This window comes from Mus caroli, unplaced genomic scaffold (genome assembly GCF_978045245.1).
Source record: "Mus caroli unplaced genomic scaffold, Mus_caroli_1 scaffold_8, whole genome shotgun sequence".
NCBI lineage: Eukaryota > Metazoa > Chordata > Mammalia > Rodentia > Muridae > Mus > Mus caroli.
The window spans coordinates 74,885,808-74,900,387 of NW_028227263.1; the positions used below are offsets into that span (position 1 = coordinate 74,885,808).

The 14,580-nt window shown below is 38.0% G+C and overlaps 1 long non-coding RNA gene across 1 annotated transcript in view; it reads right to left on the reverse strand.

Moving 5' to 3' along the window:
* Window positions 1-720: 720 nt before the first annotated feature.
* Window positions 721-14,580, reverse strand: part of LOC110299409 (uncharacterized) — a 37,957-nt gene continuing 24,097 nt past the window's right edge. Inside the window, exon 3 of the long non-coding RNA XR_003837226.2 lies at window positions 721-913. This is a non-coding gene — a long non-coding RNA (uncharacterized LOC110299409). The remainder of the gene's footprint in view (window positions 914-14,580) is intronic.

Genomic DNA, 14,580 nt, shown 5'->3' on the forward strand with positions numbered 1-14,580 from the left:
TATGACAGTATTTTAGCTGTGAGGTAATCACGTGTCCCTATAGAGGATAAAGCAAATAGAGCATCTGAACAGGGAGGCCCGCTTCATAACTCAGATATCTTGTAGCAACTTCATTTTTTTTTTTTTGCCCCAGGCAGAATGATATATCTAAACTACTGGGTTGGAGAACTAGAACTTCCTGGATGTTTTCAAAATGGTATCCTATGTCACCCACATGTTAATAGAGACATCTGAGCTACCCAAGCTGAATCACAACTCACAGCAGTCCCCAGGCATCTAACAACAGAAGACTTCATCTTCAAATACAGCAGGAAACACTCCTGACATAATTAGTTGGCATGTCTACCTTGGTTCTGTCATCTAAAATGGAATATTTTTCCCTATCAGGAAATCTTCATTAAAGCAAACTTTGTGGTTCACAGTATACAGAAGAGCCTAGATTGGCCAACTCTGGAATGGTCTTGGGCGATAAGCTCAACCAAAGGTAATGACCCAAATATCAGGTCGAATTTGCTTCCCTTTGACTATTTGACTTTGCTATTTTTCCTTCCACTTGACAGCATATTTTTATACACAGTGTGGAAGTCTCCACCCCATGTGGATGTTGGTTTCCATTCCCCCACCCTGACTCTTCTAAGTAACTCCCTGGTGCCTCCAGGAATTAATGCTTCCTGTCGTTTTAAATAATGTGACATTGAAATACAATTTTTTAATGTGCTGGCATTTAACATGTCACAATATTTCAGTTATTCTGCATTCATTTGGGTGCTCTCATGTTGTTACAGCTGCTATGAAATTCTGACAAAGAGGTGCATTTCCTTCTTCTCTACCACCATAATTGCTCTTTGCTGCATCTCAGAACCGTAACCATGGCGATCAGCAACATTCATCAGAGGACCTCTTGTTATTTCCCCTGTGTGAAGGAAAAACAAAGTGATATAAATATATGAAGTTCTCAAAAGGCAGCTTTTCCCTTCTTTCTCCCATTTTTCTTTCCTTCTGTATTTTTGGCACCCACCCCCAATGTGGAAGATCTATTGAAAGGAAATTATGTTTCATGGCTTGACAGTGTTAATTAATTTTTTTAAAAGGAAGAGTTCTCTATACAGAGTCATTCTGTGGCATATATACAGAGAGAAAACTCAAGTTATTGACTCAGGGAGAAGACAGCTCTATGATCAATGAAGAAAGGAAGGAAACGAGTTAATATTTTCTAAGTTTGACTTGGGAAAAACAAGAACTAAATTGAGTTTCTTAATCTGGGATTGCATTCCCATAGTGGAGGCATTTGGGTGAGGGCTGGATATGCCCTTTCTACACTAAAGACTTTGTAAGGACTATGCCTTCGATGTCCTTTAAATTGTTGGAAAGAATTCAGTTTGAAGGGAAGTAGAATGACCAACTTACTGTCATTCCTAGGCATAGTATCTAACTCTTCTTCAGTACTTATGTGTAGTCTTGAAACTTTAGATAAAGCAGTTCCAAAATTTCTATCATTTATTTTGTGTGATCATGTTCTGCAGGTAGATTGACAGGGTCTTGTCATGTTGTTACACTGAGACCAGCAATGACCTTAAGTACTACATATCTAAACCATTGATTGTTTCCTAGAGGTGCTTCAATCTCTCCTATTTAAAGGTAAAGTAAGGTTGTGTCTTGACTGGAATATTATTTGTATATCTTTCTAGACCTACCTCACTCTGTGCACTATCATTTATCTGACAATTCCTCTTGCGCATCTACAACTATGATTATTTTCAATTTATGAAGAATATCTGCAGGAAAGAATCTGGATTGATGTTGCTAAGATCTAGGAGCCCATCACTAACTTTCTCCACAGAGGAGAATTGAGGCAATGAGTACTGAACTGCATTTTGAGGTGAGTGACCATGGGAGAACAGTAGAAAACAAAATAAGACTGGCCATAACCTCATGAATTTAAAGACTTGGAACAGCAACACAGAAAACACTCAGGCATTGGCCACTGAACTCAGACCATGGAAGAGAAGTTTCTCCTTTCACTGGAGTAAGGATGAAACTCCATGATTACAAATGCTTTAAAGTTGGGAGTCCACTTAGCTAGATCTGCACAGCTCTGATTTAGAAAAGGAGCTCAGATCATCTATCTCCCAGTATGCTGTAGCGTTCTGTAGCCAGGAGTCACCTTGAAAAGTAAACTATTGCTATAACTTATACTGCTCTAAGGCATGGAAAGTGATGCATAATTTCATAGATATTTCACTTCACTGGCATGAGAAATGACTGCCTTATGGATCCAGCTAGGCCTTACAAAGTGGTGATTACCTAGTCCGATCTGCTATTCTGCCCCATAAGGGACAAGGGGAGCAGCATAGAGGGAAAATAATAGAACTAGCTTTCAGAATGAGGAGATCTGAGCACACACTGTCTGAGATCAAGGGCATGGTCTTGTGACTGGGTGTATTCACATCAAGAGCCAAGGCAGTGCCCACGTGGCTGCTTCTGCTCCTTCTACCATCACCATGTCTAAGAAACCATCACATACAGGTCAGGGAAAAATCATAATTATTGTTGTTGTACCACCTACAGGGATATACTAAAGGCACAAACAGCTTCATAGCTCCTGTATTTGTGCTCTCTAGGCCTATGCTATATAGCTAAAGAGTTGAAGCAGGTGTGTGTGGAGGAGGTGCCAACTCAAATGGTTTCACAATCTCCAGATGTGTGAGTATAAAAAAAGACCGAAGAGAATTTTGTCTGATATCAGCCATAGTTCAACTCCTTGACATGCACAGCCAGTTGCAGAAAAGGATGTCAGCTATTGCTACTCCCTCACCTACATAGTTCTTACTCTGCTATTCCTGAATGTTTTCTAACTGTGCATAGACCTCGGAATGGGATGTGAACTCCTAGAGACAAAGCTGTGGCTCCTACCATTGTCTCTCCCCATGCAGCCTCTGGACACATACATACCATTGATGGTCAGAAGGCAAATGCTTCTCGTCCCTCATCATTCTGGGGCTGTCAATGTCAGGGGGCCTTGCCAACAGAGTTAGCACCACCAAGAGTGCTTGAGAAAAATCTTGTATCACTCAATAGAGGTCAGTAGCCCCACAGTAGGAACAAGCAGCAGACTGAGTAGCTCACACACCCCGTTGTCTGCACTACAGTTGCCCTCACTACCAGACTAGCTGAACTCTTGCACTGCCTGCAGAGACAGCAGATTATGTGTGTCTTAGGTCAATTTCATTTTGAGTTTGTCATTTTTAAGATTTCTCCTCATGTTTTTTATACATATACATATATATATTTTTTTTTCTCTTTGCTGAACATTATTGTCCCTCATTGTTTTAGTACTTTAACCAGGTATCTGCATTGTCTTGAATCTTGATAAGCTTTTACCCCATTCTTTGAGTTTTTAAAAGGTCTTTATCTTTCATTGTGTCCATATCCAAATCTTTGTTGCTGAGATCTGTTGTGTATTCTGTGTGGACAGTCATGAATTAAAATTAAAATATGGTAGGAAGACTATAGTGTGCTGCCTAGTTTGAGATAAAGTTGTCCTGAGATTCTGGATACAAAGTACACAGTAAAAGCAATAGACACATGATCCATAAGATATACCAATTTAATAATAGGCACATGGACAATAGACAAAATTTAAATTGCTGGTTGAGGATTCTATAATCAAACTGAGTTTAAGACATGTAAACAAAACTGTAGTTAATGAACACCTTAAAGGAAATAGAAGATTTGTATGCCAAAAATAGAGAAGATATTATCATAGCTTTAAGAGATTATTATAACTCTAACAATAAATTCCAAAACCTGATATGGACAAAATGACTAATAAGTACCTTTTAAAAGCTCAGAGAATCATAAGAAAAACCAAATGAGATGCAAGGCAGTGACATTAAATGGTTAAAACAGAACCAATAGAGTTCAGCAAGAAGATGTTATAAAAGAAATCTACTGAAATCACTAAAATGAAACTCAAAATGAAGTTGAATGCCTGGTCAGGTAAAGGAAGAATATATGAAATTGAAAAGAGACCTTTTAGGATGTCCGTGTCACAACAGGGAATGAAAATGTCAAGAGGGCATTTAAAACCTTTGCGATTCCATTAAATGAGTAAATGTTTACATTTTTTGAATAGTCAACATGAAGAAGAAAGGTTAGTAGACTAGAAAATAACATTCAACAAAATAATATCAGAAAACTTTCCTAAGTTTGAGGAGAACATTGGCACCTGTATCTTTTTTTTTTTTCTGTTGCTGTGATAAAAATTCTAACAAAAGCAATTTAAGGGGGGGGGGGAGTTGTGTTCCTTTCACAGTTTCAAGGTAAAAGTTAGCTTTGTGGGAAGTTAAAATTACAGAAGCTTCATTTGTCTGATGATATTGTATCATCATTCAGTATGCAAAGGAGCATCAGTGGTTTTGCTCTGCTCACTGTCTCCTTTTTCACAGTCTAAGATCCCAGCCTAGAGAAGAATCTCATCCACAGTGGATTTGTTTTCCCACCGTAAGTCACCCAATCAAGACTATCCCTCACAGATACAACCAGGGAATGTTCTAGAAAAGATAACTTTTTATAGATACTACATGAGTTGAGACCCCAGTACTTTCATAAAGCAGGCATGACAGTAAGAGACTATAACACCATCAGTTGTCAGGGAACAAAGAGGTTCTGGCAGGGGGAACTTATGGGCCAGTCAGGCTAGCTGAAATGGCAAATTTCAGATACAGTGTAAGACTCAAAAAAAAAAAAACCAAAGCAAGGTAGAATGTGATAGAGAAAAATATTCAATATCTATCTTTGACCTCCACATACATGTGAACCAGTCCTCCAACATGCACAAAGTACCTGGAATAGGCTGATAACAAGCAATGAAATTAATCCTCAGACAAGATGGCTTTACTGCTGAATTCATCAGGCAGTAAAGTATTAGAGAATACTAAGCTTGTTTAAACTATTTCAAAGAATTGAAAGGAAGGTGCTCTTTCTGTGTTAATCAATGATTTCAGATCCACCTTGTTGCTAAACTCAGATATGGGGCCAATGTTAAAATGAATCTATGATCAATGTGTTTCAGTAACATAATTTTTTAAAAATTGGTTATTTTATTTATTTTCATTTCAAATGTTATCCACCTTCCCACTTTCCCCTTCACAAACCCCCTATCCCCTCCCCTGCCTCTATGAGGGTGCTCCCCCACCCTCCCAAAATATAAATATTTTTTAAAAAGAACTATATGTTAGAAAATTGAGTTCAGTAGGGTGTAAAAAAAAAATCACTGGAACAGCAGAGATGGCTCAGTGGTTAAGAGCACAGGCTGCTCTTCTCGAAGACCTGAGTTTGTTCCCTAGCACTCATACAGCTACCTGAAACTCGAGCTCCAAGAAATCTGAAACTCACATGTACATATAACCACATGCAGACAAACACACATGCATATATGTATCATTTTTGTTTTAAAAATGAAAAACTTCTATATACCATGATCATACCCATTCCATCCTAGAGGTGACGTGACCATTTCAGCCAACCACCACAAAGCAGTAGATATAAATTCTCACCTTAATATAATGGCTAAAAATTATACAATTACCTTCGTAAGTTCAAAAATGTTTTAATAACTATCATCTCTTTCGAATAAAATCCCAGCAAAAGATTAAACATAAATGACTCACCTTAGTAAGGTAAACATACATCCAAAACAAATAGAAATTGGAAAGGTGCAAGAATTTCCTATAAGATCTAGGATAAGATAAAGGTGTCTGTTCCTTTTCACCATCCTTATGGAATATTAACTCTTTATCTGGATGCATCAGGCAAAGGGAAGATATATGATACAAATCCAAATAGAACAGTGAGCTTATCCTTATTTACATATATTATTTCCCTTATATAGCAAAAATCTACAGACTTCAAAATCACTATTAAAACTGATAGATTAATTCAATGAAATTACAGGATAATAAAACCAATGCACAATATTGTTTTCAATATATAGCTAATATGTTTTTGAAAAAAATTATAAAGGCAATCCAGTTGATAATCCGTAAAAGTAAAAGATGCATACACTGAGAATTGTGAAACATTGGTGAAGCAAATTTATTAAAAACAAGAGAGAGAGAAAGAGAGAGAGAGAGAGACAGAGAGAGAGACAGAGACAGAGACAGAGACAGAGAGAGAAATACTCCTTATATCCACATCTTAGAGCAATTAGTACTGTTAAGGGTCTACAGTGTCCAAAGGGAATCTAAAAATTCATTGCAATCACTCACCAAATCACCAATGGCTTTTCTCATAGAAGTAGACAAAACAAACCCATCTTAAGTAGCTTAACAGCACTGTAATCATTTAACTATGAGACATCAAGGCACAGAGGTCACTAAAGCCAACAGAACATGAAATTGACATGAAAGTATACTCAAGGACCAATGGAAAAGAATTGACCTACCAGAAGTTATTTTATTATTTTGTATTTTTTAGTTGGATATTTTATTTATTTACATTTCAAATGTTATCCCCTTTCCAAGTTTCCCCCTTTTGCTCCCCAATGCCTTCCACCCTGCCCCTGCTTCTGTGAGGATGCTCCCCCACCCACCCACCCATCCACTCCTACCTAACTGCCCTAGCATTCCTCTACACTGGGGCATCAGGTCTTCACAGGACCAAGGGCCTCCCCTCCCATTGATGCCAAATAAGGCTCCTTCAGCTCCTTCAGTCCTTCCCCTAACTCCCCGATTGGGGTCCCTGTGCTCAGTCTGATAGTTGGCTGTGAGCATCCACATCTGTATTGATCAAGATCTGGCAGAGAATCTTAGGAGACAATTATATCAGGCTCTTGTCAGCAAGCACTTCTTGGCATCTGCAATAATGTCTAGGTTTGGTGTCTACATGTGGGATGGATCCCCAGGTGGGGCAGTCTCTGGATGGCCTTTCCTTCAATCTCTGCTCCTCCATTGCTGGTAGAATTGCAAGTTGGTATAACCACTCTGGAAATCAGTCTGGGGGTCCTCAGAAAACTGAACATAGTACTACCTGAGGACACAGCTACACCACTCTTGGACATATACCCAGAAGATCCGCCAACATGTAATATGGACACATGCTCCACTATGTTCATAGTAGCCATATTTATAATAGCCAGAAGCTGGAAACAACCCAGATGTCTCTCAACTGAGGAATGGATACAGAAAACGTGCTATATTTACACAATGGAGTACTAGCCAACTACTAAAAATAACGACTTTATGAAATTTACAGGAAAATGGATGGATCTAGAAAATATCATTCTGAGTGTGGTAACTCAGTCACCAAAGAACACACATGGTATGTACTCACTGATAAGTGTATATTAGGAAAAGAGTGTGGAATGCCCATGATACAACTCACAGACCACATGAAGCTCAAGAAGAAGGAAAACCAAACAGTGGATGCTTCAGTCCTACTTAGAAGGGGAAACAAAAAAGAAGGGAAGAATCAGGTATGGGAGGAGATGGATGAGATGTAGAGAGGGTCAAGAAATTGAACAGAGGAGTGTAGCAATGGGAGATGGGGAACTGGGGGTAGCAACCAGAAAGTCCCAGATGCCAGGAAAGCAAGACCATCCCAGGGCTCTCCTGGGATAACATTAGCTGAAATACCCCACAAAGGGGAGGGAGAACCTGTTGAGACCATATTCAGAGGTTAGGCATCTCCCCCTCCCCCCATTGAGGAATGGGGTCAACCACCAATCTCCAAAATTTTAACCCAGAATTGTTCCTGTCTAAAGGAAATACAGGGACAAAGAGTGGATCTTCAAGAAATTATTAACTCACGTTTCTATCCTCAAGCAGTCCTTGACAAAAGTGGTTAAAACTGGTTCTGAAGAGAAGATGTCCTCTTTGCACAATGGTGCTGGGTAAGCTGGAGTTCTGGACATGAAGGATTACAGCTGCCTTCCCGGCTTTCATCCTCTACAAATTCCCCTTCACACAGGTGACAGACCTAAAGATAAATCTCAATCTCTGATGAATGTACTAGAGAAAAGACATGGGGAACAATTTTCAAGACCTCAGCACAAGCAATTATCTGCAAAGTGCAAGAAACAAAAGCATGTGCAGACACACACATAACAAAGCAGGTGCCATCAAAGCATCTGAGCAGCAAGAGGCCACCCAGAGGACAGGAGAGGACAGGAGAAATAAGCAACAGCTATTCACCTGACAAAAAGTTAAACCACAGCGCATATGAGAATGGAAGAAACCACAAGACAGAAAAGAAAAGAGACCCAAGTAATCAGTGTTTAAAGATGGCTAAGTTATCTGTGGCGCCACTTCCTTCAGAAGGCTTAAAGAGCCAAAAAGTATATGAAAAATTCCTAGTACTTATGAGATGGTTCAGCAGTAAGTAACATTGGCTACACTTCCAGAGAACCCAGTTCAATTCCCAGCAAACACATTGTATCTTAACCATTTTTTAATTTAAGTTACAGGGAATCTGATGACTTCCTCTGGACACTATGGGAATCTACCTACATGTGATACACAGACATACATGAAAGTAAAACCCATATATATGTTTTCTTATATTATCATTATTATTATTATTATTTTGCTCATACATCATACACTATCCTCCCAAGGACTGCTTGCAGGAATTCTGACCCTACCACACATCACTAGGACCCCTTTTGAAATGTGCAAATAGGTTTCCATGACCTTCCCAGTCTTGCATCTATGGGAAGGAGCATCAGCAAGGTCAACTTACAGCTTGAGTGGTACCCAGGCCTTTTAGATTATGGCTGCTATGGCCTCCAAATGCCTGGGTGATAGAACACTGGCAAATATTCTCTTCATTCATTCTGTGTAAACATTGTTCTCTGAAAATTACTTCTCAAATCAAAGTCTTTCAAAAGAATAAAAGTCTCCATACCCTTGAGCCATTGATGTACAGGTAAGTTTAAATAATTCCAAAACACATTCAGGCTATTGTTCCTATTCTTCAATGCCAAGTATCTGACTTCCTTTAATGTCTCTGGTCTCTATACCAGCCATGCTTTCTTCATTTCAGGATTTATACCCAATTGTTTTCTTGGAAGAGTGTAAGTTTTATCATCTTCTGTGGCCAATCATTTGTACTATAAGCGTTTCTAAGAGATGCCAGTAATATTTATGCTCCAGCCTGAATATTGGGTTACACTGAATTCTCTGCACAAAATTCATTCACAACCTCAGCTTCTCAGGAAGTTTCATAGATTAGAAAAAACAATGTCAACAAGTTCGTGCCACAATATAACATGAGTAGCATCTAATATAATCCCTAATGGACTTGACAATCTCTTTTGCAACCTTGTGAATACAGAACTTATGATTCACATTTTTATTGCCATTATGGTGTTCTGAGCTCCAACAGAATCAACTCCTTTGCTTAAATCTTCTAAGCCTTGCTAAGTCTCTCTTTTTATAAATGTCTAGCTTCCTTTCACAGATCAATTCCATAAGCTTCTGTGTCCCATGGCCAGGTACCCATGGAAATGGCTTTCCTCCTAGTATCAGGGGTGTTGTTGTTGTTGTTGTTGTTCAGGCTTTGAAACTGTACTGAGGAAAATATGAAAGAACACATCTTAAAGGAGGGAAAATATTCCCTATATGCAGGAAAGGAAGGAAGGAATGAAGAAAGAAAGAAATGAAAGGAAGAGAAAAGGAAAGAGAAACATATAAAGTAAAAGGTAAATCTTCATTTAATAAGGACTATTAGCTTAGGGAGCAGTAAAAATAAAATTGATTCATAATAAACAAAACAAAACGCACACACACACACACACACACACACACACACACACAATATGGCCACAGCTGGCTTTCGAAAATAGAGACAAACCTTAACCAAAGCAATGCTTTCCTTTAAAAAGAAAAGAGAGGGATGGAAAGATGGCTTAGACGTTAAGTAGCTATCCATTCAGAAGTCCTAAGTTCAACTCCCATCATCCACATGGTGGCTCACAACCATCTGTAATGGGATCTGATGTCCTCTTCTGTCTTTTCTGTCATGTTGCTACACATCCAAATAGAGCACTCACATGCCTAAATAAATCATTTTAAAAAGAAAGCAAAGGCATTGAAATGAAAGAAGCTTTCAGTGTCAGCAGGACTCAGAAATACTAGAACAGTACAGTGGAGTGTCAACGCCTGCCAACCTTCCTGGATTTCAGCATCTCTCTCTCTCTGCATAAAAGATCTTCATTCACTCCCTGCAGGATATTTTTTCCTATTTATCTGGCATGGGTAGATCCCTGTTCAACACTTTCAGATTTCCTTCATGGAAGGGGACATGATTTGGTTTCTAGATTTTAGGGGTGAATCCCAGAAATGCATTCTGAAGGGGTTTCTTTCTGACATTAGCTATGGCGGGTGAAGGCATGGGTAGAATGGAAAATTTCCCAGTGAAGATGTCAAAAGGTCCTAAACAGAAACCAAAAGGTATCCACTAGAAAGGTGTTTGGAAAATGCTAGGTCCTGCCAGCATACCATTATCAAAACAAATTCAAGATTGACTAAATAAAATATACAAAAATCTTCAAGTACTATACAATGAAGAGAAAATAGTTTCTAAAATTCTTGGGATAGTAGGAAATATTTCAAGAACTTAATTACAAGAAAAATACCAGTAGAATTGGTCATATAATATCTATATTCCATTTGAAGAAACTAGAATATAAATATATAAGAAAACTACTTTGTACTCTGTATGACAGAGTTAAAATAAAACTTAAAATATACAAATAAATAGTATTATTTATTAGTGGAGAAACAATTTTTAGAGAAAACATGAGCAGAGGATTTTGCTGTAAATTCATAGACAAGACTATTTACTCCAATCTCATTGTCATTTTCTCAACGTTGACCATAAACAAATAAATGCAAAGTATAGTATAAAGATGCAATGTCATGGAGAAGACCCCCAATCATAAAACTTGGATGTTATTTGGTGAGCTACACATCACTAAATAAACTTAAATAAAAATAACATAACTTTTAAAGGATCCAAATGGCTCTTCATGTATATAAAATCTCCACACATCCTATTTCACTTGACTTTTCTATTTCATTTTATGTGACATGCCTTGAGAAATTTACCAGAGAGTAGATAGCGTTTTTACAGAAGGAGATTCAAAGAAACATGGATGTGTGAGTCATTTGCCTTGGTGTTGTGGCCAAGTACTTGACAAGAAGCACGTTAGGGAAGGAAGGGTTTGTTTTAGTTGGTGTTTTAAGAAAGGATACAGTCCATCATAGCAGGAAGGGCTTGGCAGTAAGAATATGAGGTGTTTGATCATACAGTGAGCTGAGTCAGGAATCAGAGAGTACACAGGAACTAGAACCTGGCTCATAAATCTCTCTCAATGACTCAATTCTTCCAGGAAAACTCTACCTCCTAAAAGTTCTTCAGTCTTCCAAAACCACTATCTAGGGACCAGGTGTTCAAACAGCTGAACCTGTGGAGGGCATTTCACATTCAAACCATAAGAATGACAAAATAGATGAAACAGAAGTTGAGCATTTGATCAAAAGAAATTGATTCTCTCTTCAATTTTTCAGGAATATACCAGGATCCACCATTTAACTAATTATATTTAAGACTGGGTCTCATGTAGCTCAAGCTGTCTTTGAACCTTGTATTTAATCAAGGATGATCTTTGTCTTCAGATTCTCTTGCTTCTTCTTTGAAAGTACTGGATCACAGGCATATGCCCCTAATCCCATCTGTTTACCATCCTGATAGCACAGACGATAGAACTCTAGCCTTTCTGTTTTCACAGGACTGACAAATCTACAATTCTAGATGATTTTGTCCTCCCTGTTTAGTTGAGGACATTTATTCATCCCAGTTATGATAAAAGTCATGTTGAACATCAGTCTTCTTTATGTTTATATTTTCTTGCCTTCATTCATCTTCCCTTGACTCTTCAGTTCAATCGGAATGGTTTTATATGAAAGCTAAACCTACTCACTCTAATTACCATGTCTGTCAAGTTGGCTGGCTTACTCAGTCTATCATCTCAGTTGAAATATCTTTCCTCATTCCTTCATTTCTTTAACCACAGACTTCTACCACAAACAGCAAGCATCATTGCCATGTATTACCTGCTTGTTATAAATTCGTGCTTATGGTTTTAGTCGAATGTCATCTCTCTCAGTATTATTTGCTTAGAAAAATACAAGGTTCATGTATAGAGATAATATGTCTTCCTTGAAAAAAATATATAACTTACATTCTGAGTCAGGGCAGGTAGTCAATATAAGTATATGGATAATTAAAGACTAACTAATGCTGTATCCATAAACGTATCATACCACTACATCAAGTGTTTAGATTCTAGAAACCAAAGAGTTTTTAGAAACATACAACTTGTCTAATAAGATCTTTCACGTACAGTTGTATATACAAAATGATCACATGATCATGGTTTTGAAGTTTTGGATGTGAATATAAATAGTCTCTAATATATCACTGGGATTTTTAAGCCATGGAATTGAGTGTGAGCTTAACATATTTGAATCTTACACCTGGAAATTTCTTATAGGGATATCATGAGATTCTTGGACCTCATGGGAATTTGAGTGAGGATGTCCCTCTTTGGCTGGAGCAGTTGAATACTTGTTCTAGAGTTTGTGGTGCTTTTCTTTTTTTGGCGGGGGGTAGGGATTATGAGATACAGCTTTCCTGGAAGACATATGTCCTTGGAGGCAGAATTTCAGAAGTTTTAAAAGCCTGCCACCACTTTCAGTTCTGTTCACTGCTTCATGCTTCATTTTGAAGATGAGAGCTCTTCACTTCTGGTTTCTGCCCCCAGGGATGCTACTTGCTTGCCCTGCTCCCCTGCCATGAAGGGTTCTTATTCTTCTGAAATCATAAGCCAACATAAACTCCTTCTTCCACAAGTTGCCTTGGTCATGATATTTTAACATGAAATATAATATCACAGAAAAGTAACCATTTAATTATGAATTTGTGTTTTAAGTGTGAAGTCTAAAACTAACATTATTTTACACAACAGTTATGGTCCATATCTTATGTATCATTTCTCTTCTGTTGGAGAATTTCAGCCTTTGGATTTCTGTTCTTGAACCATATCAATTCCCCCCAAGAGACCCTGATGCTCATCTTCCTGACCTGTGTGAAGGAAGTCAGTGTGCAGCTTCATATGACAGTCACAGCAATTTGACATTGGTATAGCAATGTTAGTTTGGGCTAGCTTCCGGTTTTCACTAGAACCATTGGTCTTCATTTACAACCACCAAGTCTTTAGCCATAACAAAAATGTGAGCCGATTCTACCTTACCATACGAAGTGATATTTTTAGAATTGTTTATATTCAAAAACCTACTAGCAAACTCTCAACATTAAGAACTCAAACCCATATAAATTACATCACACACACACACACACCTATAGTCACAGATTGATGAGGGAGGGGATAGTGGCTTCTGAGATTTCTAATATTGTTTTAACTGAAGTAGAAATAAAAGTGGACCATTGAGCAATACCTTACAGTTAAAAATAGACAATAAAGGTAACATGGAAGGAAAGGAAGGAAGGCCTGAACTTACAGAGGAAATCTTTGTAACATTTCCTAAAACACGAATCTGCCTCCAAGAATTCATTTGGTACTTACTTCTGATAATTAAGGAAAAGTATAAAATTTATTATTGAAAAATCTATTAGAGGAAATTGAAGCACACAAAATAGCTTGAGCAGTTTATTAGAATAATCAAAGTAAAGGACATTATTTTCTGTAGAGAAATGGTAGTCAATATTTTTAATTGTCAACAAAATAGGTAGTTATGTCATCTTATTCTGAATTTCTAGTGAATAGTCTAGAATGCTAAATGTAAATAGTATTATTTACCCCTGATATTTATTTCACAAATGAAATAAGAATTTCATGTGTTTTGCAAATTGTATCTTGGGTGTTCTAAGTTTCTGGGCTAATATCCACTTATCAGTGAGTACATATCATGTGTGTTCTTTTGTGATTTGGTTACCTCACTCAGGATGATATCCTCCAGATCCATCCATTTGCCTAAGAATTTCATGAATTCGTTATTTTTAATTTCTGAGTAGTACTCCACTGTGTAAATGTACCACATTTTCTCTATCCATTCCTCTGTTGAGGGACATCTGAGTTCTTTCCAGCTTCTGGCTATTATAAATAAGGTTGCTATGAACATAGTGGAGCATGTGTCCACCAAAGTGTGGATACTTCGTTCCTTCTTAGAACAGGGAACAAAATACCCATGGAAGGAGTTACAGAGACAAAGTTTGGAGCTGAGATGGAAGGAAGGACAATATAGAGACTGAGACTGCCCCACCTGGGGATCCATTCTGTATACCACCACCAAACCCAGACACTATTACATATGCCAGCAAGATTTTGCTGACAGGACCCTGATATAGCTCTCTCCTGTGAGGCTATGCCAGTGCCTGGCAAATACAGAAGTGGATGCTCACAGTCATCTATTGGATGGAACACAGGGCCCCCAATGAAGGAGCTAGAGAAAGTACCCAAGGAGCTAAAGGGGTCTGCAACCCTATAGTAGGAACAAC